The sequence below is a fragment of the Uloborus diversus genome, chromosome 10, assembly GCF_026930045.1.
Source record: "Uloborus diversus isolate 005 chromosome 10, Udiv.v.3.1, whole genome shotgun sequence".
Classification (NCBI taxonomy): domain Eukaryota; kingdom Metazoa; phylum Arthropoda; class Arachnida; order Araneae; family Uloboridae; genus Uloborus; species Uloborus diversus.
In genome coordinates, this window is record NC_072740.1 from 37,595,370 (window position 1) to 37,623,116 (window position 27,747).

Genomic DNA, 27,747 nt, shown 5'->3' on the forward strand with positions numbered 1-27,747 from the left:
AGGCAGTTAAGAATACATTTAGTTTAGGTTTTTTGTAACATTTAGTTGCTTGTCTGAACATATGATATTTTTACCCGTTAAAAGAAAGGGAGAAAAGTTGAAGTAAAAGACAGACCTGTCTTAAAATTGAAAAAAAAAAAAAAAACTCTTTGGCCGTTTTGCAGGCACAAAGTTTATTTTCTCCATTTTTCCCTAGTTTCCGTCGTTTTGCTAACACAAAATCCTTAATTATCACAAAAGGTAAGATTGAAAGGAAAAAACCAGGAGGAAAGGAAATTTTTTGTCGGGGAAAAGTAGAGGATACCATTTATTCACGTCGCATCATAACTGTTTTATGATTGGTCTATTAATTAAGGCTTTCATTTTTCAAGTTACAGCAATCTATTTCTAAACTTCTGAGTTGTAAAGTTATAGCGCGAAAGAACAATTTATACCCCCTATAGGATGGAAATCTAATTTTTTTTTTCACCATTTAACGAACAGGTTTCTAGAGCGTAGGATCGGAGACAATTGTTTCAAACAACGCAATTGCCGTTGGAGTATTCGGTAAGAAAGATTAAGTGGCGAAATCGGAAATAAAAAGTTGCAGTGGTAATACTTGTAAATTAATTTCATATAATATGGTTCTAAAACTTTGATTTGACGCTCCATTTCAATGATATTTTATCCGTATTTTGATTACTACATTCATTTCAACACAAACAAAAAGTGCATTGCAACAACGGCTAGTCAGTCAAGAAGACTAAACTTCATGCTCATTTGGATAATGGTATAGCATTATTTATTTTTCAATGAAGAATAAAGTCGGCACACAAAATAAATTCAACACACAATATAATTTTTAAAAATGTGTTAGTGTGTACTAATAGTAGTGCGCACACTACCAAATTTCACATAAATTTTCTTAAATGCAATGTGGCAGATTGCTCCTGATCATTCTTGGTATTTTGACCAAATACTTCGATAGTCTTTTCATCTTAACATTCTTAGGAGACGACAGACGACTCTCTCACGCTGTCTCGGTGGACACGTCAAATCCCTTGCCTTCCAACATGGGGAGGAACAGTTTCAGGAGTTTCATTTCCAGAGTGCAGGGCCGATCAGGCCTCTCCTTGTCATATACTCAAGTTAAATTTCACAGTGCTTGAGATTTTAAGTGACCCGAATTTTTTCTGGACTTTCTGGAGATTTTCGGTTTTACGGAGATAATTTAGCTAAGCTATATTGCCAGCTTATCGGATAAGTAACAACAACAACAACAACAAAAGTTGGTAGACGGTATTATTTCTACATCGTTGAAAAATTAAAGATACTGTACTACTTTTTCGAACTCGTGTAACCACTTAAAGAAATAAAAGGTCATGTGAATGGAAAAAATGCTTGTTGATTGACTTATGCAGTACATTGCGAGTCTATATACAGGCTAACGATGTATCAAATTTTTTTCATGAGATTAACAATGCTAAAAAACAATAAAATAATAAATAAAAGTGAAATACACCGCCATCTCAGTCATTTCCAGCCGAGGTCTGCTAATTCTATATTAGCTACCAGTTTGTTTCGCACTCTTGGCTTTCTTAAGAGGTTTTCCATCTCCAGCTCAGCCACTTTCCTGTGCCGGGCTGATGAGTGCTAATAAGCACGAAACTGCAGTCCTCGGCTGGAAATGACTGAGCTGGCGGTGTATTTCACGTATTTCTGCTTTAGCCCTGGCTAGTGGGCGGTAACTTATTGAATAATAAATAAAAGTGTTTCTTAAATAAAGTTATTTTATATTCTTCTTTTGTTGACGGTCCTATTTTGCCGTACAAAAATACTCTCAGACGCTTGAGAAACTCGCTGTCCAGTAATGTGAAATAAATTTAGTTTCCGTTTATCTTAATTTTGTTGCACTACTTTATATATTCACACATTCTGATCTCATATCTTTTAACATCTGCATTGGTTAACTAAAAGACATAAATAGCCTAAAAATAATCTAGTGACTACAGAAACTACGAATAAAGAAAAGGATCCAATTGTACTTGCTTACTCGTTGAAAGGGTTGCTTCAGAAACAAAATTTCAAACAGAAAACGCTTTTTGAAGGGGGGATCAAAAGTACAACACTTTGGACAGAAGCAACGAAAAATAAAACTTACGGAGGAAAATAGAATTTCTAGCCTGCGTTTAGAAAGAAAGTCAATCCCTTTGGGGAAAACAAAACCAATAACAAGGGAAAAGATAGAAAATTGAAAGATTTTCATTTCAAAAAAAAGTTTTTCGTGAAGGATGCAATGTCAGTGTGGGAGGTAAAATAATCTTAATGCTAGAAAAAGAGAAAAGTTTGATGTTAGTCATGCGTGTAATGCAATATGTAGGTTTTAGACGCAACAAATAACTTTTTTTTTTGTACAAAAACTATGGCAAAGTTTACAACCCGATAAGCTGTGTTCATTAAAACGAATCTAAACCAATTTCGTAAACATAAAAATAGTAAATAGTAATTATTTCTAACAAGTATTAAATTACAGCGTCCAGCTATCATACATAAGTCGATCAAATCTAACGTCTGAAATGATGACCGACAAATAACCTTAAAGCATAGCCTACCGCATTTAACAGCTGCTTAAATTTCACAGACCTCTGTTTTTTTTGTGTGTGTGTGTGTGCTGATTTCAGAAAAAAATTTTAAATTTCTATCACATCAAGTTTTCCTGAAAAAGTCAATTTTAAATTAATTTTCATTTACCATATTAAAATTTTAGTGTAGAATATTTTCCCTCAATATCAACCAATTATCTCTACAGTGGGGTCTTTCTTAAGAAGCAGCTGAAGGGTTGAGCTCTAAATAAAATGATAAAAACTTATTAGTCAAAGGAACTTCATTTTTATTGGTACAAGAATTGAGAAAAAAAACTTTGATAAGTACTTAGAGACGATTAGAAGCGCCTGTTACCACTCTGACGCTCCCGTTTGATGAGCAAGTTTAATATTGGATTAAAGATGGATGTATCCTATTTATATGTAGATTCATCAATATTTGCCGTGAAACTATCCTTCGTCATAACTGAAGCCAATATGCTTCTGTAACAGTTGGAGATTATGTACATTTAAAATAACTTGTTATAAAATCCTTTCGTTTACAAAAAAAAAAAAAAAAAATAGGCTTCTTTGTCAACAAGGCGGACATACTAAGCTCTCGTGTTTTACTTGTAAGTGAGACAATCGTGATTAAGCTCAACATTGGGTCAAACAAACTTGGCCGAAAGGACGAAATCTTTTACCCCAAAAAATTTACGTACAGATATCCGTAAGAATTTCAGGAATGAATTATTTGAGGAAGACAAAAAAAAAATTGATTGCCTTTACAGATGTCTGATAGTAAGTAAATTTCTGGGTAATTACAAGAATTCTGACTATTAAGAGTCGTTCAAGCGTTTTGTTGCTCCATGACTGTTAAAATACATTTTCTTCATTCTTATGTGGAATTTTTCCCTAATCATTTCATTTCTGTAGTGCAATCTTTGATGTATTGGTGGCACAGTGTGGGCCACGAAGACATCAAAGATATAGAGCACAAATATCGAGGAAGATGGGACGAGAGCACCCACACCGACTACTATTGGATGCTAACAAGAGACTTGAGATAAAACATTAACCTCAAAAAAAAATTTTGAAGGAAAAAGATAAGCACATAAAAATAACTTTTTTTGTCGTTTTGTTTTCTACTATTTTTGAAAAATTTCAAACTTTCATGCACACGATTTGTTCCTCATGGTTATTAATTTATTTAATCTATGTTATTTCTTAATGTACGCAAATAAACGTGATTTTCGTCTCATTTCAATGCGATCACAACTGCATCCAGCTTGGTTAATTTCTATTCAAGGCTGATGAGTCCATAACAATTACAAAACTGCTCTATCTGGATGGCATAAACGGCTGTCGATTTATTGTACGTAGTACTGCCTTAGTTCTGCCATAAGGGTGGTAACTTACTGCTTGATACCTCATTTCCGTCTTCAATTGACGAGTTTAACGATACCATTGATGGTGTGCTAAATTTACTTTAGCCTCCAGTTTCTTGCAGCTTTCAATCTCAGTGAGGTGCCATCTGCCTCATGATCGGTTATGATCTATTCTAGACTATAGAGTCCATAACAAGGACGAAAATGCAGTCTATGGCTGGCATAACCGGGCTGCCGGTATACTGCACGCAGTTCTGGCCTTAGCCCTGGCTTAAGAGTGGTAATTTACTGCTTTCTACTTTGCTGCTTCACAAATTTTTGCATCCTGCCCTCGTTTTTGGTTGTTTTTTTTTTTTAGATTCTTGTTTTATATTCATTATTTTTTTCGTATTGGATCAAAATTTTCTACATTGCTTTCACCCACTCATTGTATTTTATAAAATATATTTTTTTTGTTTTCCTCCATGTGGCAAAATATTACGTGAAAAAAACTCTGCACTAAAGTTTTCATTTTCTAGCACAAAAACATTTGTGTGCAGAAATTAATACTAAAACGCACAATACAACGTCGTAACGGAAAAGAACTCTACTAATAATTTTATCTCTACGTGTGCAAAATGACGAACGTGTAACTTAAATTATGAATTAAAATATTTGTATTGTTTTTATATTTACTTGCTATAATTGTTTTTGGTTCATTATAGTTTTTTTTAGATTTTGAGAAAAAAAATTCTAAAATATTTGATTGGCTTTATGTAAACAGTAGCTAAAATATGAATCTGCAGCTGTAATTAAATTACATTTCAAAAAAGGGGAGCAATAAGAATCCCAGCAATTTTTCTACATCCAAATACTACCAATGAAATATTTAATTAGATGCTAAAAAGCATAATCATATTTACCCTCCTAGCTGCCTCTTATTCGTTGAAAATATTTTCAGCGAATCTTTGGAAAAATATTCCACAGGAGAAAATTTCATCAAATCACTTCTATATGATTGATGAAAGGAAGTTTCAGAAACTTTCGTCTGTGCTTGCTCCAATCAGTTACTTTTTATCCTGGAATATGTTAGCAGCAAAATATTATTTCTACCTGTGCATGACTAGAGTACGGTTTTCTACGCACACGCGCATACATGCACTCATACACACTCACACACACACACAAATATATATAGATATATATACAGTCGACTCCCGCTACAACGCGATTCGACTTACGCGAAATGGCTATAACGCGATATTTTCACGAGTAATGAATTTATAGCTAACGCGAATTCGGAGCCACAACACGATTTATTTTTGAAGAAAGTATCGACTTCGTTATTGGTTACTAAATACTGATTCCCAGGAATATTTTTACATCTTTTTCGCATCCCTGACAGTGAAACTTCTCACACCAAATTAGTTTACATTTCGAGCTGTTAGTGCATCATATATAACCACTCAGTAACTTTCATTTATTTTTTTTTCATTCTAAATATAAAAGTTGATGAAATATAATAGCATCTTAGTGCGCTGTTTCATCTAACGTTTGTGAAGATGGGACGAAAAAGAAAGTTTCTGACAAAAAAAAGGGTGTTAAGATTCTCGATATTCTTGAACAACTACAAAACGTCGACGGTAGCACGACAACAAGTATGAGTGAATCTACCATACATACAATTAAGAAGTCAAAACAAAAAGATATTCGTAAAAGTTCAAAACTTAGTTTCAATATTGAAGCTTGCAGAGTAATGTCTAACCAAAGTAAATATTATAAAAATTGATGCTGCTCTTGTATTGTGGATTGAAGAGATAAAAGGAAGAGGGACTGTTGTGTGTGCCATAAATGGAAACATTATAAAAGAAAAGGCAGACAGTGTATTTAAAAATATGTTAGATAACGATCTGGTAATAAAGCATAAATCATCATCATCATCTTCATTTTTTACTCATAAATATTATTACTGTATCTACTGTACAGTACTCTGCTATACTGCTATAGTGCAGCATTTTATTATTATTATATATATATATATATATATATATATATATATATATATATATATATATATATATATATATATATATATATATATATATATATATATATATATATATATATATATACTTCTACTGTTGACTGTAACACTTGCGAGCGATGTGATCGCACTAGTTGACATCATATGTGCAGTGATTTTGAGGTTTTTAGATGTTTTAAATTGAAGAACTTAGAATTTAAATAATAATTTGAATTATATGCAACATCAGTCATTTGCATTGTTTAAAGGTATAGTTGTGAAATATATAACGGACTCTAATTCTAATTGTAAGTTTTTTTTTTTTTCAAAATGATTTACAGAGTGAATACTTAAAGATCGACACATATATAGAGCGAAATGATCGTCAGCTGTAATTTTTCTTATGTTATTTTTTTTTCTCATCATTCAAAAAATTTGTTAGGGAAAAAATTAAAACTTAAAGGTACTTATTTTAATTGATTTTAATAAGCCTGTTGCTACTTAAACAGTAGGTTTATGATCCTTTTTTTTTCCTTAGCAAAATTTCTACAAAATGTAAAAACAAATCGTCCACTATAAGTAATGAATATTATTAAATAATTTAAGCTGGAAATGAAGAGGTTTTTGTTGCATGGAAGATTAAACCTACTTTACTTTTTGCAATACAACCTAATCTAGTCGGAGACTTTATTTCTGTTATATTTCCTGATATTCAGACTACAAAAACATTTTGTCTTAGGCAGAAAACCAGGAAGAAACTTCAGGTAAATCCCATTGAATGCGAGATTGTCCAAAAGATTAGAAACCAATAAACGTCTCAAAAAGTCAGATAAGAGGTTTCGGATAAAAGCGTTTATTTTACTATTTATACTACAAAAGACGCCTTTTGTTTTTTTTGTGCTTTCCTAGGAAAAAGATACTTGTTTTCTTTATTTTTTCTGTATATTCTATTCCTACGGGGTACTATATTTCAAATCGATTTATTGATTTTGAATTTTTTTTTAAACATATTTGCAACGAATTGTTTAGATATATAACGTCAAACATCTTTTAACACGTGCTGTGTTTTTCAAATTGCATATTTGTTCCATTTTTGCCAAGTTTTGATGAACGTTATTCCGAGCTTGCTGTTTGGTATTCTGGGTACATTTGATTAATTTGGGAAAATGATTAATATCGTTTCATTTTAACTCTGAAACTTGGAATTCTTATTTTTAAAATAACCGTATGTTAACCATACGAATAATATTTATTAATATTAAGAGCATTTTTTTAAATTTAATAAATTATGTTAATATATAGTTTTAAATGCAAGAGAAGCAGGGGGAACAAAATCATCACACCTTTATATCGTAACTAACTGGATAAGTATTTAAGACCGGTACTGACGTTATTAAAACCTGTGACGATATTAATTAATGCTCAAAATGTGATTTACTTCATACTACGTCATGAAATCTGATAATGCATATTTCTTTATTGGCATATTAATTTTGAAATTGAACCGCAATTTATATTTTGTTCATTGGTATCGTGAAAACTTATATTTTAGGAGTGAGTTCTAATATCAAAAAATAAAGAGTTGTGTTTTGTCATGCTACTTATAGAAGGATTAATAAAAAAAATAATTTATCTGTCTGTATTTAGTTCGATCATGGCCGATAAAAATTGAAACAAAACGTTTTAAAAACGAGTTGACAAAAACTGACGATTAAATATTTGAAATTTGAGTTTAAATAACATTCATATGGCAGTACGTTACCGGTAAAATGCATGTAACATTCGTAAGGGGTTAAAAGGTCAAATTTTGTTAATTTCACGAAACTTTACAGCTTATGCGCGACCTAAAAACGGAAAGAATAAATAGTTCTCAAGATATTTAAAAATATATATATGTTAAAGCGGAGTGTTTGAAAGGTAGTTAAATTAAGTATTAAAATATTTGTATTTCAAATTAAATTTCATATGTGTATTTTTTTCCTATGTTTGAATGTCTTGTGAAAACTAAATTTGATAATTATTGTTTAGGATGTTAAAGCACATTTATTTTTCTTCCAATATTGGAAATCGTCTATCCAAATAATTCATTTTCTGCCCTGCTTTATGCAGGTACAATGGTACATTTGTTTATTTAAAAATATTATACGAGTCGGAATATTTTACTAGATTAATGTGACTATTTAATGAACAATTTATACATTTAATAAATAACATTTTTAAAATTAAAACATCTAAACCTTTAAAAGTGCAAATAAAAAGATGACATTGCAAGCCGCAGCTTCAAGGATAACTAAGGAATATTTTCTTCATTGCTAAAAATAGCAGCCCTCTTTTTTTATTTGCACGTTTTTTCAAAGGAATGCTGGAAAAATATTCTGTTTTTGTGAATATAATTTCTAAACGCTAAGCGTACTAAAAATAATTGTAGCGAAAGAATAAAACAAAACTCATAATTTAAAATTTATTATATATCAACACATCTAGGAAGCAAAACGAAAAACGTTGAAAACAAATCATGACTATTGGTTTAAGTCTTAGTTTAAAATATTTCCTTGAGCTCTGAACTTTTTGATTTACAATGGAACCGCACGACTGCGCTACAATATTCAAGAAAGTCAAACAAAGATTTTGATTAAAATGTTCTTTTCACTATTGTTGTATCTGAATCCAATAGCAAATGTACCTTCCGGGGCTGTTTTTTTCATGTGTTGTTTGCATGTACGATAACTTCCCAACTGAGCTTGAAAGTAATCAGAAGCGACTTGCTGACATTTTGCCATTTTTTTTTTTAAATCGATACTAGAAGAAAGTTTTCACTATACAACTTCTAAAAAAGTATTCTTTAAAAAAAGAAAAAAAAATGAAGTTAATTTTTGATCACATGATATTTTGTTCCAGGGTACAATTTTCCAATAAGAAGATTAAGGCTGCGGATTTTACAGCTAAGAGGCACATTCAACTTTAGACATAATTGAACAAAATATGCATTTCTATGATTTCTATTCTTTCATATGCTTGGTTGTTTTTAACATATTTTAATTTTAATCACTATTTTATTTACATACTAGCTGCGTTGCCCGGCTTTGCACGGTCTACCTCGAAAATAAAAGTTCTGTCAAGTGACGGGTGTTCAAAAAAAAAAAAAAAAAATCTGTAAAATTTCAGATCAGTATGCGGAAAAATAACCAAAGGGATTTTTTTTTAATTTCCCGATTACAGGAAAATGCTCAAAACAAAAACCAGGATTTTATTTGTTCATATACGAGAAAAAAATGGCAACATCTTTTTTCTCAATGATTTTCTTCACGCTACAAATTTTAATAGAAGCATTCTTCAACAATGACTATGATCAACAATGAAGGATTACCTACATTTTAGCATGAAAATTGGAACAAATTTTACCTGTTGCAGAAAAATCATGGTTTTCTATGGATGATTTATTCGAATTTTTGCAAGCGTTTTTGTATTCTCATATTCGAAAAATGCCATTTTAGAGTCGTAAAATTAAAATTCAAACGGTAAGTTTTCGTTCGACCCCCCCCCGCCCCCCTACGTTCCTTCTCGGGTGCGCAAGAACCTCCCTCCGAAGTACAGATATATATGCACATATATTCTATGCTTTAATTATATAGAGGAACTTTATATAAGCTACAAAAAATAAAATTATTTAATTCATTTATAAATGCAAATTTGTGATTAGAACATACATAAATCTAAGAATGTTAGGACAAGCCACTTCTCACCAAACAGGCTGCAGATTAAATGAATTGACGAGCGGTTACCGTGGAGATTTGATGTTAAGTTTTATTACTCAAGTTTTGGGTGACTCAGAGCTCTATTTATTTTCCAGAGGAGCAGTCATGTTGGAATTTGAGAAAATAAGCATAGATTTTTAAGTTAAAATTTATTAAAAAGTCGAAAACTTGTCACAGACCACCTGCTCGGAAAACCCTTTAGAACAGTGTGAGAGAAAGATTTATGAGCCGGCTGTTTCAGTAGGTTTAAATGATTCTGAAACTCGGAAGTGGCATTCTCGAAGTGGAAATTGAAATTTCCAGTGGCAGAAATACGCAAACATCTATAAGTTGTTAAAACATGTCTTGTATTACGTATTTTCCGTAGAAGAGATAAAAGAACATCTAAAACTGTAAACCTAGCCCAAAAAAAAATGTTTTTTTAAGTGATTGCAAAAAAAAAAAAGAAAGGTGGTATATTGACCATGAATATTATTGCAAACTATTTGCAAGAAATAAACAAACGGCATTTTTGTTTTAAATAATTGTCATATTTATGATCAAGTGCATTTCAGTTTAAAGCACGAGAATCCGTATACATTGCGTTTAATCTTTTAATTTTATTACTTATGTTTTCATCAGTTTATTTTTTTTTTATTTATTTGTACTTGTATGCAAGTTTTACTTGATAGTGGTAAATAGTTTCTCACAGAAAGCAAAATGCTTTCTCTCTTATATTTTATGTACCGTAACTTAACTGTTAGAGTACTGAACTCACTTCAATGCTCTTTAAGAGTTAACAGGTATTTTCTTCTTCCTTTTTTTTCAATTAAGTGAGTTGTCTAATTTTTGCGTTTGTGGAATTTCCGTTTCATAGATAAACCAAATATACCCCACCGTTGATGCCCTACTTAACATTTTCCTCTTCGTTTTACTCACAAAAAAGAAAAGAAAAATGTACCATATTTTTCCTAACAAATATAAGTAATTTATCTAGTCAGCCATATTAGAGTTATGATATCGGATAACCCTTGTAAACAATAAGCAGCTATATAACTCCTGAAAGTTCCGCTTCTGTCATTGGAGCTTTTATGGCTAGTCTTATCTCTTGCTACAATGCTTTGCGGAGACGTATCTTCTAAACTTCCTCACTATCCCTGATAATACCGCTTTGATCAACAATGGGTGTCACCACCTTTATTTCTTTTCGTTGATATATCTGGAGGAAAAAATATACTTAGCGAGAGAAACACAATGTAAACAATGATTGTTTAGAAATATGAGATACGATGCAAATAAGTTCTCATTGTATAAATTCGGTTTTATTGCAAAATTAAACCGGCTAAAATAAAAATCTAAATAAGAGAAAACAAAGGTTTTATTGATTTAAAAACCACGCATTTAATTTATTTTACATGAAACAAAGGTTAGCTAAAGCATATTCTTGATAGTTTTTGTTCAAATAAAACGTTACTCTCTTTGAACAGGATATTTTAATATTTTCTAGCAAATTCTGCGAAGCACAAGTGTGTGTAGATTACCAGTCTAATCTAATGTAAATTTTAACTTCGAAAGGTAACTGGACTAAACTCAAAACTGCACTAAGAATGAAATATATCTGCAAGCCAAGATTGTTAACATCAAAGGTTAGAATACAAATACACTGAGGTGACAATAGTCCCGGGATAGTGAGACACAAATATACATATGTCAATAGTGTCGTATGCCACATGAGGGACGCTGCATTGGTAGAGCTTTCATTTATATTTAAATTATTTGGATGACATGGTTTCTTTTATGATTAAGACCTCGCTATGAATATGAATGAACTTTGAACGCTGAATGATACTACGAGCTAGACGCGTGGAATATTCCATGTCTGAGATTATTAGAGAGTTCAGCATTCTGAGACCTTCAAGGTCGAAAAAATCCTGAAAATACCTAATGTCGTGCATAGCCTCTCACCACGAACAATGCAGTGGCTGATGGCCTGCAATGAATGGTAGAGACTAGCCACGTGTGTGTAGATTTTCAGTGTTAACAGACAAACAGCACAGTGAAATAACAGCAGGAATCAATTTTTGACGCATGAAGAACGTGTTCATTAGAGCAGCGTGACAGAAGTTTGATTTTATCGGCTATAAAAGCAGACAACCGGCTCGAGTGCCTACACAAAAAGCAATCATTTAGCGCTTGGCCTATGCTTCTGACCATATCGGTTGGAACCCATATTACTGGAAAGCCATAGCCTGTTCAGTTGAATCACGATTTCAGTTGTATGAGCTGATGGTAGGGTTTGAGTGTGGCGCAGAGTTCATGGAGAAATGAACCCAAGTTTTCAAAAAAGCATTGTGCAAACTGGTGTTGGTTCCATAATGGTGTGGACTGTTCTTAGATGACATGGACTGGGCCCTCTGATTTAACTGGCTTAACTTAATCACATTTTCTTATTTAAGAAAATAAAGAGTGTTTTAGCGTTAAATGAGGGCCATTAGAAAAATAGTCGACCGGTTTTCGTGTAAAAATCAGATAGATATAAATCAAGTACACTTGCATGAGTCAACTTGGAATCTTTCTCCGCAAATGTAATCTTTTTCCCATCTGCCGAAAACGTCAGTCACTGAGAATTTGACTGACATAAATTGTAATGCCTCATCAGTTTTTTCTTTTTTAATTTAGAGTAAAATGACGAAACGACTTTAACAGCAGTAACCATTCAACCGCCTCTGGGAACAGTACAAAATCGCAAGGGACTATTTTAGGAGAATACGAAGCCAACTACAAAAGCCTGTTTTTTTTTTTTTTTTTTTTTTTTCCAATCGGTCGAAAACGGTGAGAAATGTATCGAGAAATCATCACCGAACGCCTGATGTCCAGTTTCTGACAAAATTTGATGCGGTAGCGCTGCTCCAGTCGTTCACCCATTTGTCTTAAAATTAAATTATCCGACGAGCGGCTAACGTATTTATTCAGTCAAATTCTGTTCGTCAACGAATGATGCTATTGACGCACTTTCTTTATAGCCATCAAGTTTTCAGAAAATAAATGAGGTCGGATACTTTTCTAACCGCCCTTGTATAGTTGTCCTACAATTAATATATATTAGGGCAGATAATCACCAATTAGGTATAAATTAGTTTAAAATGTGTTTCAAAGAAATATCTTGAACCCATTTCAGGCGTATTATGCAATAAAAACACTGATTTGTAATAATTTCCTTTCATTACGTTTTTATTCATTAACAACGTTTAATTCTTAATTTCAGCCCGTCTAATTTAAGCAAAATAATTACTCTCAGAAGAGTAATTAAGGACATTTTACAGCTAATGAGATGTAAAGTAAAATAATGCACGCATAAGTGTTTTAATAAAATTTCTTCTCTGTAACTGTTAACGCCGACAAAAGATGAAATACTTTACTAACATTATAAAATTAATTATTTCTCAACAAAGTTCAGTTACGAAGAATTATAAATAGCAAGAAATGAAATAAGAAAATAACACATCAAGTGCTTTCAGTTTATCAGATTAATTAATTGCCGAAGCTTGCAAATATCTTTTTTGCTCGACCAAATTATTTTTTGCTAAACGATCTTTTAAACTTCAAAACAATAGTAATTTCATAGAAGACGGAAACAGAATTTTAATAAATTAAACTCTCGTCACAAAAGTATTTTTTTTCGTCAAAGTTACATTTGAATTTAACGAGTAAGAACGTCAATAAATATCGATATTTCTATACATTTGAAAACATCTTGCTGTTTTCAGTGCCCTTAGTTTAGTGCACAAAATGTATCAAAACTTTAGTACATTTACTTGAATATCTTAATAACTTATGCTCATGCTTTGTCGATTTTGCCTTGCAAAAGTGTTTGAAGCTTTTCAGCACACCAAAGTCATTGAGTATGTCGAGGGTATTTCAGCTTCAAACTCTTCACATTTGTCGTTCTTGTCACTGGAATAATGCATAAAGATATAATATAACATTTTTAGTTTGGATAATATTAATTATTAGTACTACTTACAAATATATTTGCTGATAATACATTTTATTAAGATACTCCGAAAAAGGAAGTTAATTTTGACTTCTTACATTGTTGATATCGTATCTTAAATCGTCATGAAGTTTACAAACATAATTCGACTTATCCACGTTTTCAGAATTTTCCAGTTACTACGACACTTGCATATTTGTTGAAGGTAGCAAAGATTCTTCATCATTATCTGTTCATCAGAACCTTTACAAGCAGAGTCTCTACGAATAGCTTGCGCAATCACTTCGTAGAACAGGGATTCACACACGTAGTTATATTTTTTTCAATATTCAAATAACATTTCATTTCTACGTAGTCCACATCAACAAGGATTTCGAAATGATCCAATTCGTAGGTAATCTCCCAAGTAACACTGAAACGTTACGTCATCGTTACATCACGTTGCAATTGGTTGAAACATCGTTACCGTTTCCCACGCAGCGTAATATCACGTTGCTTTATCGGTTCGTTACAAAAAGCATAATTTTGAAACGTTACATCACGTTGCAAATTTCATAAATTTGTAACGTTGACAAACAGTTGCAAAAGAAACGTTACTTATCATTACTTTTCGTTGCACCTTTCCTCGTCTTCGGCAACCTCCGAATCCTAGTGGCCATTTTCAGTAAATAACTTCTGTTTTGCTATGCCGCCATTGTTTTGCATTTCGCAATCGCGATCTCTCATCACTTTTAGCGGTACGTACTTTGCATTATTGTTAATGTATTATTGTTGATATACTTATTTAATTAAAAAAAAGTGTTATTACATATTTTTATGAAGTTAATGATCCGCCGTTGGTCGGAGTTTGAGTATTTTTCCCACCGTACTTTTATTTATAATATTGTTTGAAAGAATAATGTTAGATGTTTTTATTTGAGTATTTATTCATTGATTTCTTAAAAAGATGCTGAAGCTTGGGGATATGTTCCATTAATAAGCTATAAAAGCGATAAATAATACCAATTTTTACTCATTTAATCGGCTTTTTGCAGAATGATTTTGACGAAGTAACTGTAGCATTTTTTTGAAAAAATTTGTCATGTAACTGAAATTACCTTTAGTTATAATATTGCAAATTTTTGTTAAAGCACTGATGTAACAGGATTTTTTCAAAACTTTCATGCCTTTCGAAAAATATTTGTGGAGTTCTTTAGTAATAATAACAATTATTTTTTCAAGGATTTCTTTATGAAAGAAGTTTTTATTTAATTTGTATTAATATCGTTAATTTTAACTATTAATAGAGCTCCACTTGATGTAAATTCGGCTATGCTATGTTATGCTCTGTTTATTTTTAACTATCAGGAATGCTCTTACAAAATATTGTAAATGAAGCAACAGAGTGTGAGAATACTCGAACGCATTTAAACGGCATGAGACATTTTATAAATTGAAAAAAAAAAAAAAAACATGTAATGATTTTATAAAAGTATATTAACAGTAATTGCATTAACAAAAAATGCAGAATACTTACAGTATCAAAAATTAAGGGTTCAATGAACCCACCTCCCTTCTTACCAAGAAAAAAAAACTTTATTCAAGCTTTGAAAAAAAAAAAGAAGCTTAATACAACATTTAAAAGCAACGTGATGTATCGTGATAAATAAAGGTTGATGCAACGTTTCAAAAATCGTTGATGTAACGTTACTGAAACCGTTGATGTAACGTTACTATAACCGTTGCTTTTGCGTTTTGCAACGAGACATATATTTTCGCTCTATCAACGTTACCAGTAACGTGATGTCAACGCTTCAAAGCAACGTGATGTAACGTGATTTATGTTACTTGGGCTGTCGTAGGTCTCCCCCCCCCTTTTTTTTGTTCTTTTGTCTTCAGTTCGCACTGATTTTAAACGTCTTTGTGTCCTAAAAGCACGATAATTTTACTCTTTCAGAATAAGGGCTACCTATTTCATTTTTTTTCCAAAGCTTTAAGTCCCTCAAAGATGTGCCAGCAATGAAATTTTAGGTCGCCAGCCACAACAAAAAGTAGCCCAATCGGCTATATTTCATGACACACTGTGCGCATTAACAAGCACTGTTGTGATAAAAATATCTTCCTCATACGAGCTGAAGAGCAAAGCAGTAGGGGGGAAAAACTTTTTTCTTATTTTGGCTGTCTTTGTATGCATAAAATGAAAATGAAACTTTTCTAAAAGCTTCGACTTGAACGGAGTACATTCAAGATTTTGAGACAAGTTTATATTGAAAACACCAAATTATTTTGAGACCGAATGAAAACTTCGAGGTAAAAGAATATTTGAATTATAAGCTTTCGAGCTACCGAGAGTCGAACACGAATTAAAGTTACCACAATATATAAAATTATCCGTTGTGCTGCCATCTAGTGAACCTTTTGAGAAAAGTAAGTTAAATAAGGAAGTGAAAACATTTTAAGTGAATAAACGTGAGTGTGAGTGAATGAATATAAATGTGAATAAATAATTTAAGTGAAATCATTTAGTTCCTTTTTGCAACTGCAACGTGTTAGTCGTTCTCTATTTTTGTTTACGTTTGAGATGAACTGTACTTTACGTATTTAAGAGAGAAAAATAACTTTATCTCGTTTTATTTTACTTTATTACTAGCGGTACTATTTTTATTTGTTAAAAGCAGTATTTCGTGTTTAATGCATACATTTTGGTACACTTGGATTAAAAAAATACACAAATGTACCTTTCCAAATGTTCAATTTATTTATTTTCCCTGAATTTCGCTTTGAAAAAATACTTCTTTGCGTCTTAAATCGTTTACTAGTTTAATACACTGCTACTCTGTCAACTTCGGCCACAACAGACACAAACTGTTACAATTAACTATCACAAATTTCCCTTTATCACAGTACAATTGCATGTTTGCAGAATGTGAAATGAAGATGTACATTTTTGATCTAAAACACAAAATTTAAAGTTTAAGTCAAAAAAAAAATGTTTTTTTTTTTAAATACAATTTGAATTTTTCCTCCCTCACTATTCTCGAAATAAAAAAATTAAAAGCCTGAAATGTTTTTTTTCTTCGCTTAAAAATAACGTCTATAACCTTTTCAAACCGTATTGTCCTCACCTGACATAAGAAACTATTGAGTATCTATAAACTAAGACTTTACTCGATATCGAACCACGGAGCGATGCTCTTTCATACCGAAAAATCCAGGCTTTTATGTACATGTCATTTGATCAAATAGCCTTTTATTGCTCACATTTCCTACTTTCACATCTGCGAATTATTGGCCATCTAACTGACATTCGATCGTAGAAGACATTTTTAGCTATGAAAATGACACCCGACATTAGTTACTGCTTACATACGTAAAAGATCGATCTAAAGTACAAAGATACATCTTTTCTATAAAATGATTTTTGCTTTCCTAGAGTTTTCTGCACTCACGAAAATTTTACGTACGTTTACTCGAAAAGATTATCTTATATTTTATTTTTGTCTGTTTAATAGTGATCTCATTTATTATTTACGTGTACTCATCACATACCAGTCGTTCTGAAAAAGTGAATCGTTAGATGTCATAATTGGGCTGTTGGTATTTTGCCTTTAGCTCTGCCTAAGTCTTGACTAAAGGGCGGTAACTTATTGCTTGAATAATAACTTATTTTTATGGGGAAATAAAATTGAAAATTTAAAAATCCGACAGAAGTAAAGAAAAGGATCTTATTTGTAAAAAGCACTTAAAAAAAAATAAACAAAAGTTTTTAATACTTAGTAAGATTCTCAACTATGACATAAGTAGGGAGGAACAACTACTGTACTATCCTCAAAAGTTTGCTGAAGCTAGGATTAAATTGCTATTAAAATCACACACAACTTTTCTTCTCTTCTTAATTATTTCAGAAAGTATAAGATTATGCCCTTTTTGTCATAACATTGTTACATTTGGACTTGCTTCATTCTTTCTTTTTTTTTTGGTTAATATGAGTTTAATTCTGTTTATCTTTATTTCTCTCGAGTCCGCTAGGCATCTAAAAAATTTAAAAAACACTAATTAGACAAAAAAGTAGTAGTAAGTAAAACACTTAGACTGATAATCAGATTTCTCATACAATTTTTTAAGCTGTTGTGGGCAGGTAAATGGCAGTACCTGAAAATTTTGCCCCACGGCATTATGGTAGTTATGGCTAGTATAGCTCTAGTTTAAAAAACAAACGAGCATCATTGTATAGCGTGACAAGATACAATTCGGACACACGTGAGGCATAATAATTTTGATGCTAATGAAAATATTACGACCAACTTCAAAATAAATATGAATACATTATTTTGTTGAAGAAATTTACAAATTTTCAAAGTGGCTATATTTTGCTTTAATGCAGAGCTTTAAACGTGTCACAAAATTTTCGGCTGTGAACCGAAACTCACTTACTGATATTTTAACCCATTCCTTGCATTAGGATCGTTTAGGGATGCCAGAAATTTACGAAGTTTAGTACACACCCAAATCTCCAAGATGGATCAAACAGTATACCATGGGGTATCCAATATACCATGGGGTTCAAAATGGATGGAAAACGGTGGTCATTCTTGAATTCCAATGAAGTCCCGCAAATTTGTCTTGCACCAACCATTGAGAAGAGATAAAATGGAGGGAGTGAAGACTTTTATTCGTGAAACAAAGATCCCAAGCCATGTGATAGATTTTAAAGCAAAGCATTGGAAGAAATCGGGTTTATTTTGCTTATTTCATGCAAAACGTTCCAATCATTCGTCGTTGTTGAGTCACGAGACTTGGGGTCTCTGGGTCAGCTTTTGCTTTGCCAATGGTTAGACTTGTTTCTTCTATATATAATTCCTGCTCTAAGGTACCAATCTTGAGTGCCTTTAGCTCTGTGCGCAGGTGCGGAATCCTGTTGGAAGGTCCGTCATTAGTTTCCAAAGACCTTTTGCGACCAAGGTAAGACACCGTCCTCTTAAATGAGTTTACGATATGTTGTTTGATTAGTCTTTATCCCTTTATCAACAAAAACAAGTGATGTTTTCCCACTAGCATATCTCCCACCCCTCCACCAAAAAGCATTACAGATTGGGGTCGTTGACGCCACTCAACAATTCAAGGTCTGTGAGACAAGGGTGTGTGCTAAACCGTACACAATTTTGGCTACCCTAACGAAATCCTTATGCAAGGAATGGGATAAAATATCAATAAGTGAGTTGCGGTCCATAGCCGAAACTTTTATAACTCATTTTAAGTTCTGTGGAAAGGCTAAAGGTAGCCACTTAGAAAAAGTTTTAATATATTACATGAAATAATGTACTCATATTTATTTTGAAGTTTGGTCGTAATATATTCATTAGCATTCAAATTACAATGTCTCATGTGTGTCCAAGTAATTTCTTTTCACCGTGTAGTTACTTACTTTACATGTAAAAAAAATCTGACACTTGCATAATGCATTCTAAGTGTACAAAACAATAGCAGTTACGTTACGATATTAAAGCCGTTTCTCGTCTTCTAGCAGTGCCTTCACTATCAGTTATACTCTCCACAATATTAAGACTGTTTCAATCGTAGCTTATTTCAACAGACCCCTGTCTCCAATATTTCTATTTAGCTAGTATTTATAAAGACATCTTTACTTTGGCTAAGGGAGAAATCGATATATTGCGACCAAAAAAACAAATTTGAAACACTCAGTGGAAATGCTTCTTTTTTTTATTTTAAGTGCCTTTTCCTGGAACTTTTTCTCTAATACCGACGGTTATGCTTTCTGTCACTGACCGCCAAAAGCAAGCTAGCATTTGAAGAAAAAAAAATCAGAGTTGCTTGTCTGTGATATTATTATTTCGGCTAAAAGAGCACATTTTTCGAGATAAACCGCAATCATAAAAATGTGCGTGTTTATGTTATGATTATTGTTGATAAGTTTTTAAATTTATCTCAGAGAAATTAACAGCCAAAAATGCCAAAATGTTCCAAACATATTTGTACAAGGATGACTTCAGAAAAAGTAAAGGTCAATTCCAATGTTTAACTCCTTTGTCTCTCTTTTTCAGACTGAAAATGAGCACTGATTACTAGTTACAAAAAGTCTTGAAGAAGGTTTTGATTGCTAGTATATCTGAGCTATTTGGAGATTAGTCACAGTGTCTGTGGCTGGTTTCTTCAGCACTTGCTATAAATCAATAAGAGACAAGTAGAGAGAGACATAATTTACCATATTTTTTTTGGCATTGAAGAATGGCCTGCATTACGTTCGTTGCAAATCGTTTAAGCTTTTTAATAAATGGAATATGCTGTCAACAATCGGCTGTATGAGAGATTTTACAATGAACATATTTCAAGACCTTTTGGTGCGAATTTGGAACAAAACACCTGACCAAGTGGTGCACCACCTAAAATATATTTTAAAACTTGTTTGTATAGTCATTTATGAAAAATATTGACTGTTTAAAGTAGTGCTTTAAATAAAATAAAGTATAAAATAAATTGTGTGCGCATATGATGGCAAAAATGAATAAAATTTTTCTTTTGGTAATATATTGTTTTATTACTTTGCACTGAATTTTGGACCGTTTATTCTGAGTCACCCAAAACTGCACAACCTCTCAGTATGCCAGACATTCAAGACAACAGGTATCATGAAGATTAGTTAGTTAAAAAGAATAATTAGCCTACTGTCATTGTAGATATTTTTTTATAGTCTCTAGAATTTTAAAAGAAGTATAAATCATGTTTTCTTTGCAGTATGAAAGTGGTTACTCAAATATTTCATTGTTCGAAAATGCTTGTACCCTGGGATTACCTAAAGAGTAGAACATAAATAATAATAAAATAATAGAACATAAATAATTCAAAGGGGTATTTCCAGTTAACTAGTTATTACTGAGTGCAGAGTAATAATATACTATCGTGAAATTTTCTTTGGTCCTAAACTACGGTTTAAAACAAAGTTTGTTATGAATGGCATGTTGTTTCAATTTCAGAGTTCAAATTATTTTAGGTTATGGGTCCCTAGGCAGCTGAGAAACTGGAGATTCTCATAACTCACTTCTTTCTAGTGATCTCTACTATGAATTTGACCTATTTATTATCGGAGCACTTCATACTGATTAATATTTAATTTGGTCTCGTTTTAATTTCGAGCAACATTTCTGCTTTTAAGATTTACGCCTTTATCTAGATATCTTCGGCACATTGTTATAATGAAAACTAATTTGAAATTTAAAAAAAAATGTGTCTCAAGTCATTTGAAACTGATGTGCAAGTTGAAATTTATCTAAGCCATAGAAGACTTTTCAAAAAAAAGTTTCTCAAGTGACTTCTATAGGGATTTAACAGATAGTTTTTGTCTTCAATTTCACACAACTGAGTTCAAATTAAAATTATATGAGGTGCACATAAACCTGTTTGAAATGCTTCGACCAAATTGCAGTAAAATCGACATTACACTGCTAGCAGGCCATGAAATGTTTATACATCTATCTATCTGTATGTATGTCTAATTTTTTCAGAATTTTCATTCTGTCTTGATTGCCATGAGATAATGCGAGGCAATTCCAGATCATCGGACTATGTCAGATGAAGTTTGAAACTACCAGAGGAGTCTCCAAATGCTAACTATAATATGTAAAAGAAGCAGTGGAAAATATTCATACTAACTATAATTTTTGAAAGAAAAAAAAAGGAATATTTCCCCCTCACACATTAAATTGATTTTCAAAAACTAATCTTTAACAATAAATGTGATATAAAAAAGCTTACATATATAAAAATTCATCTCACAGTTTTACTTGATGAAAATACATTTTTGGTTTACAGATATACAGCTCAGTAATCAAAAATACAATTTGTTTAGTAGACTTTATCATTCTTTAGACATTTTCGTCATTACGGGACAGTATAATATAGTGTTAAACAGTAAGTTAAACAGTAAGTTAACCCTCTAGCCAGCACTATGAGGCAGAACTACATGCAGTATATCGACGGTCCAGTTATGACATCCATAGACAGCAGTTTCGTCCTTGTTACTGACTCATTATGCTGGAATAGTAAATAACCGAAATGAAGGAACAGATGTCGGTGTAATGCATTAAGGAGTGTCTCGTTTTTCGTATATTCATTCCCCATTGCCCAGCTATCACCGAATTTCATTCGTAAGAAATGGAAGTGAGACACATAAATAAATCTGCACTGTGAAAAAAATAGCTGTTTATGAACGTAATTTTATTAATAATCAGTGGATAAGGAAAACGCAAGTCAGGGTTTATAACTTAAAAAAGAAAAGTGTGAGATCGATTTTGCTTAAAAGTTATCAACCTTGGTACTTGATGTGGGATATACAGTAATAAGTGGCATGCATAAAAATAAATAAATAAAAGAAGCAAAATAAACTACCACATGATCTTTGTTTTTCTATGAACAAAACGTGTTTATAAACAGCAGAATCTTCCAAATTAAATGAAAAATAACAGTGTTAAGAAACATGACAAAATAAACATATTTTTCCCGATGAAATTCAAGTATATGCTTTATGAGTTCAATTAAGACATCGTGTTTGCTGTTGCAACTGCGCGATCTATTGAAGTTTATTAGAAAGGCGTTATCTTCGTGCCTAAACCAATAAATTAACACAATATTAGAATGAGCACTATTTGCACTAAAGTTCTTAACAGTACTGAGTTAGGTCACATGCTAAAAAATGTCCCATCTTCCTTTAGTATTCTATTGAAATAGAAGTTTTCGGTAGAAATCGGCAGCAAAATATATCTTTAATGTTAACTGTGTTATTATAAATGTAAATAGTGTAATCTTTTCCAGTCGTTTCTTTGTACACTACTGCCTCTGAAAAAATGCTCTCCAGCGCACTCCAAAAATATTTCCTGCGGTGTTTACCCTTGCAAGATGTTTAAGCCTGGACAATCATATTTTTTATCTTCAGATGTGCGTGATTTAACTTTCCATCATCATAATTGTAATAGACAATTCATTGAAAACGATATTTTGTTTGTTTATTTATTCATAAAATTGATTAATATATTTATTAACTGATTTATTTATTTTTTCGAAAGTCGTATTGACGTTGAGACATTTACTTATAAAAAAAACTTACTTGTAGAACTTGCAAAAAAGGACTTAGCTACAAATTTAGTTAGTATTGTGCGTACACATGTACATGGGATTTCTTGTTTGTTTATTTTTTGCTACTAACGCTAATTTTACCTATTTCCTGATAGCGTGCATAAATTTCTTTCTCTCAAAACTATTAAAACAATTTCTCAGAACAAGAACTTTTGGTTTATTGTTTCATCATTTTAATACATCATTCCGTAGGAAAATCCCCAAAAGTGTGAGATTAAAAAATAAGAAAAAAAGTTCTCAGTATTCTGGAAATAAAAAAGAAGCATGGAAAAATATAACAAAACATTTCGCGGAATTCCTGAAAAGAATTTCTCGCCAAGGCTTTAGGTCTTATAGAAATGCAGCTATTGCCCCGAAGATTTATGAGCGTTGGGGTCGCCCTCAGAAGAATGACGTATGACCGGTTCATGTTGACATCTGGACTCAGACACAATTTATGACCAAGACTCATTTCTTGTCAAAACGTCACTATCGCTGAATACATTGCAGGTTGCAGCATTTAAGATCACAGCAGCCCGCGTTGCGAGCTTTAACATACAGCCTTCGACTGCCCAATATTGGAAAAGAAATCGTTCAAAATGGAATTCTCGGATTTTTCCTATTTTATTTTTCATAACCTTTATCCGATAGCGTCTTTTAAACATCAAAATATTTTAAACATATAACATAAAGGGCTTTTTATCGATCTGTTCACTTTCCTATTTGATGGAACACGCTGAATCTGAGTATTTTTCTTTGAGGCATTGTTTTCAAATGTTTTTTTTATTACAAAATAATCTTTGTTAAGCCAGAAGAAAACTTCCTCAAAAATGAAATATCAGTTGTTTATCAAAAGAGAAGAAACATTGATTAGATTTGTTCAAGTTTTGAGATTTTTCTCCGCAACCTGCAATGTCTACAAGAGAGAAGAACCATTGATTAGATTTGTTCAAGTTTTGAGATTTTCCACTCTCAAAATTGGAGATTTTTTTTTAACCTTTTGAAAATGCTTGTTGACCTTGCATTTCACCATTTCAAATTGCTATAAAGTAGCATCAAATACTTTTTTAATATTTTTATTAACTTTAAATAACTACATTACCAACGCGACCAATTTCGTTTAAAAGTCCATTGTTGTTTAGTTTTAACCGATTTCATATAATACGCAACCGGATTTCCTTTTTCGTCATTTATGCATTCAATTGTTTTGTTAGGAAATCTTACTTTTGCATATTGCTTCAAAGATGCACTCGCATTTTCTTGCGATAAAAAGTCATGTAATATTCTTGTATGATTGTTTTAAGAAAACTATATATCATCCTTTTGTTCGCATTAATTAGCAATCCAATTCAGCAACCATAAGTTTTAAGATTTAAAGTGGGTGCAATAAATAAGGTCATGTAGATCAACTGGACCTACCTACCATTTTTCTACATGAGATAGCAAAAATTCGCTAGATCGTGATTTTATCGTTTATTAAAAGTCGAACTAGTGATAAAGCTTTTTCAAGAAGCAAAACTGTAGTAATAGTTATTACAACAGAGTTTCGACAAAATTGAATGATCGTATTTTGAGGTAAATTTTGTTTCTTCGTGGTTCATTGTAGTTAACTAGTATACAAATGTTTTTTTAATTGTTCTAGAAAGCCTTATTTATGTAAATACCGAATTCAAAAAGAAAAATGTCGCTGTGTACTGTCATTTTTATTGCATCAAAAATCGTGCTTTATTACTTAGTTAAACATTCCCATGGGCAGACGTATGACCAAAAGTTAGCAAAAACTTCAGTTTCTTAGCTTTAAAAAAGTGAGTCAATGTTACTAAGAATACTTTAGCAGTAGAAACTTGAGAAACACATGTTAATTGATTAAAAAAGCAAAATTGTATTTAATTGTATTCATGGAGTGGAATATTTCATTAATATGTTTTACTTTTTCTTTTACTTATTTTGAAACTCGATGTAAGACCCTTAGTTAAATTACTTCGGGAACAATATTGCTACTTTAACAATCCTAATAAAGCATCGAGTATGCAATCGAGTAACTCATTCAACTAATTGCATCAATTATTTACTTTAAAAGCGTTAAAACACAACACGTGTACCACATTCTACAATTCTAAGGAACAAACGCAATTTTCTCTTTTCTTGAATGTATTTCTTTTGAACGAAATATGAGGTGGTTGTGCAGTCCTTAGAAACTTCATCAATAAAAACTTAATTAATTATAAAATAAATTATTGATTATAAAAAGTTTAATATCAACATGTAAATCAAATTCGTTTCTTAAATACTAAGGTTATAGGCGCGAATTCTATACTAATGTTCCCTGAATCTAGTATTATTGTAAATATTTTTTTAAATAGATAATAGAATGGTAAACGAGTAATTTTCAAAAATTTCGCAAAAATATTTGTCGGTTATACTGATAATAAATCTAATAGAATATACGCCACTAATCACATTCGAAGGTGGATCCAATGGTAACTGGCGGGTTGTTATCCGTAACTGAATTTCACAAGCGAGAAATTTTCCGATTCGACGAAATGCTTTTGATTTTAATCGAGTTTGAGGATGAAACTTATGTCGTAACGGAAACTTAATTCCGGTTGGAGAATAATGTCATGCAACCGAAAGGCATGAAGTGATGAAGTCGGCAAGTGATCGATAAAATGGTGCTTGTATAGTACAAATATTGTGTAAGAGGATGAGACGGGGAATAAATTTCATGTATAAGATATGAATAAATTTCATGTATAAGATAATAAATTTCAAGACAAATCAGGTTATATTCCCTCAGAACTCTCTCTTTTAAAATTATCTGTGTAATATTGTGCAGTAAGTTACCGCCCAAAGCCAGGGCTAAGGCAGAAATACATAAAATACACCGCCAGCTGCAGCTCAGTTATTCCATCCGATGACTGCAATTTCGTGCTTTTTAGCACTCATCAGCCCGGTATAGGAAGTAACTGAGCTGGAGGCGGAAAACCTCTTAAAGGATGATGAGTACTAAAAAAGCACGAAATTGCAGTCCTTGGATGGAATAATTGAGCTGACGATGTATTTTATGTGTTTCTGCCTTAGCCCTTGCTAAGAGCGGTAACTTAAAGCAAAATACCTAGCTTTGCCTTCAATCTTTGAGTTGAACTGCACCATTGCTGCGATCACTCGTCTGGTGTGCTAAATCTACATTAGCTACCAGTTTGTTTGGCTCTCTTGGCTCCTTTCGGAGGCTTTCCGCCTCCAGCTCAGCTACTTCCTATTCCGGGCTAATGAGTGCTAAGAAGCACAAAATTGAAGTCCTCTGATGGAACAACTGAGCTGGCGGTGTAATTTATGAATGTAATATTGATTATAAATTTCCCTCTGAGAATAAGATTAATATATACTTAGGGAAAAATAATTTATTAGAGAGCATTTGCACTACCGTGATAGATATAAATAGCTTACAAAGATCATGGTTTCAAGATCAAGTGGGATACCATCCATCAGGACCTTACATGTAACAAGATAACACATTCACCAAAAATATATTTAACCATTTGAAGACCAGCAAGCGGAAAACGGAATGCAATCACGGGACCAAACTTTTCCAAAGGGAACGTTAACATATGCCAATGCATTTTCAGTAGTTCAGCCAAACTTAACAAAAAAGAAATGTCATATAGAATCATTATATCAATACTCCTAATGTTGAAGTTGTGTGAATAACGTATTACTATATAACATTTATTTATATAAAGAATGTGACATTGTTAGAAGCGAGGGAAAAAACAAGCCCCGAAAATTTTAACTACGCACACGAAAATAAATGATACGCACACTAGAACTAAGTTACAAGCAGTAATAACCTGCATAGAATGTGAATTTAAAATTAAAAAAAAACATATAAGTCTAAAAACTTTTTTAGGATGCTCTGAGAAACATTTCAACCTTATCCATGCACTTACCATCTTATTGCAGTTTCTCAAAGTCTCAAAAAAAAAAAAAAAATATCATGAACTTCAATGCCCCTTTTAACTAAACGTTAACTTATATTTGAGCGTGGCTACCCAATCGACTAAAAAACACGGGCAGAAATATTTTAGCCTCCCCCTTCCCCCTCTTATGTCAGTCAGCTGGATATATTTCTTCCTCCATTACTCTTATCAAAAAATGAATAAAAACAAAGCAATAAACAAGAACAAATGAGTCTTATTAAATAGCATGCGCATAGCAGTAGTTCCCAGTTTTTTACATTAATAAATGTATCCAATCTAAAAGCCCAAAACAGAAACTGATGCCTGTATATAAAGGTTAAATGGCAAATGTCTTGAGCGCTTCGAACGATCACAGAATGTTGCGCGGAAGCTATATAAGTCCACTTTATTTCACCAAAGAAACTTCAACTTTTAAAAATGAGTATATTCCGTTGAGGCTGTTAATTTATTTTTGACTGTCTTGAATTAAATGTCAGTCTGTTATGCATGCAAATTATATTTACAACATGGCAAGTTATACTTACACTATGGCACAGAACACGTTTTGTGAGAGAATTAATGCTATCTCTATGTTGCATTTAATACATTGTTCATAAAGATCTGTCAGGTATATTGTACATAATAAGCATTACTACATATATATATATATATATATATATATATGCGAAACAATTTGTTTTAGTCTGTTACAGCAACCTTTCGTTTTTTTTTTTTTTTTCAATGCTATTAAATTTTCAAAATATAACTACGTTTACCTCATTCCTCCCATCAAATGCAATTTATAATCAGAATTTTTATAAATATTTAAAGCCTTTTTAAAAACAAAAAACTAATTTTCCATTCTGTAACTTTTTGTCTATTTCGATAGAAGTTCCCATCTGAGAAAATCATGAAAAAAAAATATATTTTTCGTTTCTAACCCCGAATTGCAATTTTTCATAAGATATTTACAATAAAAAATGAACATTAACATAATTATCAAATCG